The sequence below is a fragment of the Mustelus asterias genome, chromosome 14, assembly GCF_964213995.1.
Source record: "Mustelus asterias chromosome 14, sMusAst1.hap1.1, whole genome shotgun sequence".
NCBI classification, from domain to species: Eukaryota; Metazoa; Chordata; class Chondrichthyes; order Carcharhiniformes; family Triakidae; genus Mustelus; species Mustelus asterias.
The window spans coordinates 62821774-62828122 of NC_135814.1; positions in this window are offsets into that span (position 1 = coordinate 62821774).

Here is a 6349-nt window from a genome sequence, read left to right on the forward strand (position 1 = left end):
AAGGATTTGACACTCTTTTTGCATCGTGATTAGGGTATTATGAGAAAACAGGACAAAAATAGTCAATCCCATGTGAAGAAGAAAATAGTTAATTTACCATCACACTATCATCCTACCCAATTTATCCACTTTGCCTTCAATATAATCTACCTTTTTAATATTCTCCTACTCATATCATTACTTGCCTAACCTTCTCAAAATGAAGGACCCCTTCTATTCATCCATTACTATCTGTTCACTTATTCACTTCATCAGTTATCTCACTGTGTATTCACACACTTACCTCATTCTCTACTTATTTGGCTGTTCACCAATCCCTCCAACTGTCCTGTCAGCTATTCATTATTTATCCAACCTCCCAATCATACAATAGCTTCAACCCAAGCAACATTGTCACTGTCCATTCATTACTTCATTAGGAACTCATTATCTACTTAACTACTCACCAACTATTTGGATGCTTACTTTCATATTACCATCTATTGGCTCAGGCGCTCATTGCATGAACAGAACACATTTTCTCTCTTACTGCCAGCAATCTTTTCTAAATGAAAGGAGGTATGTATTTTCTTGCCCTTGGAGTGTGTATTCCAATCAAATACGTCAGCAGCAAGCTTCCGTGAGTTTAAAAAAAGAATATTATTTATTCGCCCAAATTAACACATTTAGTCTCATGTGTGTACATACATACACACGCACACACATACACACACATACAAATTGGATACACATAAAGATAGTACACTTTTACAGATTACAGTTAATTCAGTTTCTGATTTACAATCTCCATTCTCCCACATGGCAGGCCTGTGGTTTCTTGATTGGATTTGATCACTTAAAGTTTCAGTAATGGTCTTGTAAAGTGAAAGACTCATAACAGGTTGCGATATTTCTTGTAATCAAAAATCTATGAGGTTAATTCTCAGATGAACTTTGAAACTTGAGCAGGTCAATTACTTTGATGACTTGCAGCTAGTTTCTGAAACTGGTTCTCAGACCTGGTTGATGATAGATGGTTATTAAAAGGTTGAGATGATACAGCCTTTCTCTACAGCTGTTGGCTTGTCAGTGATCTTCTGCAGTCTCCCCCCATCTCTCTCTGAGCCTTGGAATAATAAAAGATCTCCGCATCAGAAACCAGTCTCAGTCCAATGGTCAATGGTCATTGTCCACTCTGAATGACCTAAAGGTTAAAGGACAATAATAGACCATAAGAAATAGATGGCTGGTTAATAGTCATGTCAGAGTTATCTCATTGAACTGCAAGTCTGAATAACCTTTGAAAAATGGGAGGTGGGGTTTTCAGATAATATTTGTCTTGGTATATCCTGTGCAGGGAGAGGCCCAATGTGCATGGTCATTCAATTCAGAATTCCCTGGAAGTTTGATAGTCTGTGATGAATGAACAAAGGTTATCTGGCCTCTTGGCAGCTCATTTAACAGTTCTTCAGTGTCCAAGTTAAGCTTATATAAATGACAGTTCCAGTAGCTTCTCTACAAACACAAAGTCCATATTTACAATTATGAATAGGACCTGCCCTTACAGGACGTGGTGCTCATTATATATTCAATTTCTGCTGGCAGATTTGGGGGCAGGTTGAGGCTGCTTGCAGAGTTTGAATGGAAGTGTACCATCTGCTCATCTGGCATGCATTTTATTTTCTTCTTAATCACTTGTGTGGTTGTTGTGATCGCATTTAATTGAAAACAATTTAGAATCATAGAGTCATGCAACTTTTCAGCACAGAGAGAGGTCCTCAGGCCCATTGTGTCTGCACTGGCCATCAAGCATCTATCTATTCTAATCCCACTTTCGAGCACTTGGTCCGTAGCCGTGTAAGCTAAGGCATTTCGAGTGCTCATTGAAATGCTTCTTATGTGTTATGAAGGTTCCCACCTCTACCACCCTTTCAGGCAGTGAGTTCCAGATTTCCGCCACCCTCTGGATGAAAATGTTTTTCCTCAAATCCCCTCCAAATCTCCTGCCCCTGACCTTAAATCTATGCCTCCTGGTTATTGACTTCTCTACTAAGGGGAAATGCTTTTTCGTATCTACCTTATGTCCCTTACAATTTTGAACATCTCAATCAGGCCCCCCTCAGCCTTTGCTGCTGTAAGGAAAACAGCCCCAGCCTAACCAGCTTCTCTGCATAACTGAAATGCTCCAGCCCAAGCAACATCCTAGTGAATTATCTTTGCATGGTTTCTAGTGCAATCACTTCCTTCCTATAATGTGGTGACCAGAACTGCACACAGTACTCTAGCTGTAGCCTAACCAGTGTTTAATACAACTCCATCAAAACTTCCCTGCTCTTATATGCTATGCCTTAGCTAGTAAAGGCAAGTATCCCATTAGCCTTCTTAGCCACCTTAAGTACCTGTCCTGCCCCCTTGATGGATCTTTAGACATGCACCCCAAGATCCTTCTGGTTCTCTGTACTTCCAAGCGTCCTAGCATTTATTGTGTATTCCCTTGCCTTGCTAGTCCTCCAAAACTGCATTACCTCACACTTTTCAGGGTTAAATTCCAATTGCCACTGTTCTGCACATCTGACCAGCCCGTCTATGTCATGCTATAACCTAAAGCTTTCCTCCTCGCTATTTACCGTACCACAAATTTTTGTGTCACCTGTGAACTTACTGATCATACCTCTTTGCAACGGAATGAGAGGAAAATAATAAGTTTAAGATACTTTTTTCCCCAACAGGCAACAACATTGCAGGTTTTTAATGTCCATTTTAGTTTTTGGAGTGAAACCAGCGCAATCATGGAATATTTTGATCTGAATTGAATAAAATTGAGCTGCTCACTGAAGCTCTTGAGAGCGCAGTGCAGATACGTATAACTATGACTGAGACCTTGTAAGCAGGGAGCCAGCAAGTTCCATGAATTGCGCATTTCTGCTCAATCCCACAGTTCCTGCAAGAACCCAAGCATTAGGAGCAGGAGTAGGCCATTCAGCCCCACAAATCCGCTCTGCTATCAGAATAGGGCCTGCATGTATGTGAATAAATCACTGAAGATGGCAGGACAGGTTAGAGAGCAGTTAAGAAAACATAGTGTACCCTGGGCTTTATTAGTAGGCATGATGTGGAGATGCCGGTGTTGGACTGGGGTAAACACAGCAAGAAGTTTAACAACACCAGGTTAAAGTCCAACAGGTTTATTTGGTAGCCAAAGCCACCGGTGGCTTTTGCTACCAAATAAACCTGTTGGACTTTCACCTGGTGTTGTTAAACTTCTTACTTTATTAGTAGGGGCATAGAGTACAAGAGCAAGGAGGTTACATTGTGTAAGTCAATAGTTCAGCCTCGACTAGAGCTTTGTGTCTAGTTCTGAATGCCACATTTTAATAAGGATGCGAAGACATAAGAGTTGATACAGAAAAGATTCATGAGAATGTGTCCAGGGATGAGGGACTTGAGTAATGAAGATAGATTGGAGAAGTTGGGACTGTTTTCCTTGGTGAAGAAGACTGTCCTCAATTACTTTGCCTCTGGATCCTTCCAGGGTTCTGCTGGAGACATTCATCAGATCTCATAGTTGGTGTCCCACAAATGCATAAGACAGGAGGCGGACGGCTTCTTTGGCGGTACAGGAAATTATGTCAACTTTGCCACCAATGATGTTAGTTAGAGCGAGAGGGCATTTGAGTTTGAGACTCTGCAGATGAAAGCCATCATTAACTGCACACACTTGGCAATTAAGGCAATCACAAATATTTATCAACTGCAAGGACTCCCACTTTATCAATGTCCAGTTTGTGTACAACCACAGTAAGATGTGTACACAGCTGCGTGAAAAATTGCCACACCGCTGCCATGATGCTTTTCGCCGACAGCAGTCTATCATTCTTAATTTCTTCACACCTTGAAGCAGTATTACCAGCTGGCTGCTTGTAAACAAGGGAAAACTATTTGAAATGTGGCCAGTGATAGCCATGAGAAATCCAACTGGTAACTCCCAGGATTGATACAATGAAAGCTGTGTGATAACCAGATAGATAATGAACAAGACAGGATTTGGAGAGGAAAGCTGCAGAGTACAAAACCTTTTCAGATGATTGTGTGGAGGAATTGGAGAAGACAAGATACCTGCAGCAGTTCTCATTGCCACCCAGGGTGCGTTGATCCTCGTTATTGTGAGAACATTGAGGTTCCATCAGTCCATCCACATGCCAGATACTTGGTCATTTCACCCCTGCACCCTACCCTCGGCCCCGACCCCCACACTTCCCTGAACAACATGAAGGGCAGAATTTTCTCATCCCGCCTACACAGGGATCATAGCGGGCAGGACACGGACCATGCAGCTGCTCATTCCCCAATTCATGTCTTACCCTTCATTAAAAGTATTGAGTGACCGTAAATGGGCAACTTGGGAAAGTTGTGGAAAAATAATACTTATGTGGCTTAAAATAAAACTGAAGTTTAAGAATCTAACATCAGGTAGCACACTCCTGTGCAAACATTTAGCCTTTCTAGTACTTCTGTGTGGTGCAACCCCAAAGCTTTCAGCCAAGTTAAGGCAGGCTTCCCAACTTCCTGCTCTGACAGCTGAGATGCTCTTGGCTGAGGTCTGCTGTATTTTAAGCTCATGAGACCCCACCAAAGACTGCTCCAGCTACATCTGTACAGGGGCAGACTCAGTCACCAGGACACCAGGTGGGGTATTGAGTGAGGGGGTGGGTGGCAAGAAGTGCGAAGTGGAAATACTTTGAGCAAAATCCCCATTCCCACGTCCCCTTTCACCATCATTCCTCTCATGGCTCAGCTGCACTTCCCTGCTACTAATGAGCTGGAGACCACTTTGCTTCAGATTATTGTGACAATGGATAGCCAAAGCTAAGGCACCTTGCTTCCTATTTAAGGTGGTGTTCATGGTGAAGGACTGCACGCACTTGTTTGATTACCACCTTTGAAGGTCCACACAGGTAGCCACCATAAATAAAAACACTATCACAAAGACTTGCTATATTATTCTACTCACATTTTGATGGACTCCTCCAATCTATCTGCAATTGTTCACAGTGTAGTTGGAAAACCTGACAGTACATGGCATGGTTTTTGCTGCTGTTCTAGAAGTATTCCCTTGAAGGAAAGTTGAGCAGAGTTTAGAGCATCCCTGTGGCCTCCAATGCTAATTCACCAATGCTGCCCCCACCTCTTCCTTCTGGCCATGTTCACTTTGGGGCTGGAATAAATTGTGAAAGTGGTAGGCCCATCCACCTGTTGGAGAGCCAATGGCAATCTTGGGGGTTTGAGTTTAAGAGCTGTGGGGTTATGCTGCAACTGTACAGGACCTTGGTGAGAGCACATTTGGAATATTGTGTGCAGTTCTGGTCACCTCACTACAAGAAGGATGTGGAGACACTGGAAAGAGTGCAAAGGAGATTTACCAGGATGCTGCCTGGTTTGGAGGGTAGGTCTTATGAGGAAAGGTTGAGGGAACTTGGGCTTTTCTCTTTGGAGCGGAGGAGGTTGAGAGGAGACTTGATAGAGGTTTATAAGATGATGAGGGGGATAGATAGAGTGAACGTTCAAAGACTATTTCCTCGGGTGAATGGAGTGGTAACTAGGGGGCACAACTATAGGGTTCATGGTGGGAGATATAGGAAGGATGTCCGAGGTAGGTTTTTTACTCAGAGAGTGGTTGGGGTGTGGAATGGACTGCCAGCAGTGATAGTGGAGTCAGAAACTTTAGGAACATTTAAGAAGCTATTGGATAGGCACATGGAGTACTTCGGGATGATAGGGAGGAAATAGCTTGATCTGGGTTTCAGACAAAGCTCGGCACAACAACGTGGGCCGAAGGGCCTGTTCTGTGCTGTACTGTTCTATGTTCTATGTTCTAACCTCGCCATGACTATTCCTGGGTGCCCAATGCAATTAAAAGCCAATCAGCCTGGTCAGCATCAGAGTTCACGGATCCTGCAGGGATGACTTATCAGCCCTGAGTGCTGCCAACCAATGAGAGAGTCATCAGATCTTCAGTACCAGCAGAACTACCTGGTGCAGTGGCCACTGTTGGTACTGCAGTAGGCCCAGGACCAGGAGCAGCACTGATAGCCTGAAGGCGAGGTTAAACAGGAAGGACTCACTGCAGCCAATCAGGTAGGCCTGGTAGAGTGGGGGAGTGGGTCACTTTAAAGTACCGGGGGCATCATCCCACAAGGATGGCCATTGCCACCAGCTGGTCCACCTGTTGGGTAGAGGGACACCCCTGCTGCATGCCGCTGGTAAGATACAAGTGGTATTAGGATGAGGCCTTTAAGTGATCCTTAATTGGTCATTTAAGGGTCAATTAATCACCTTAATAGGTGAATGAGCCATTTTACTCATCTTACCT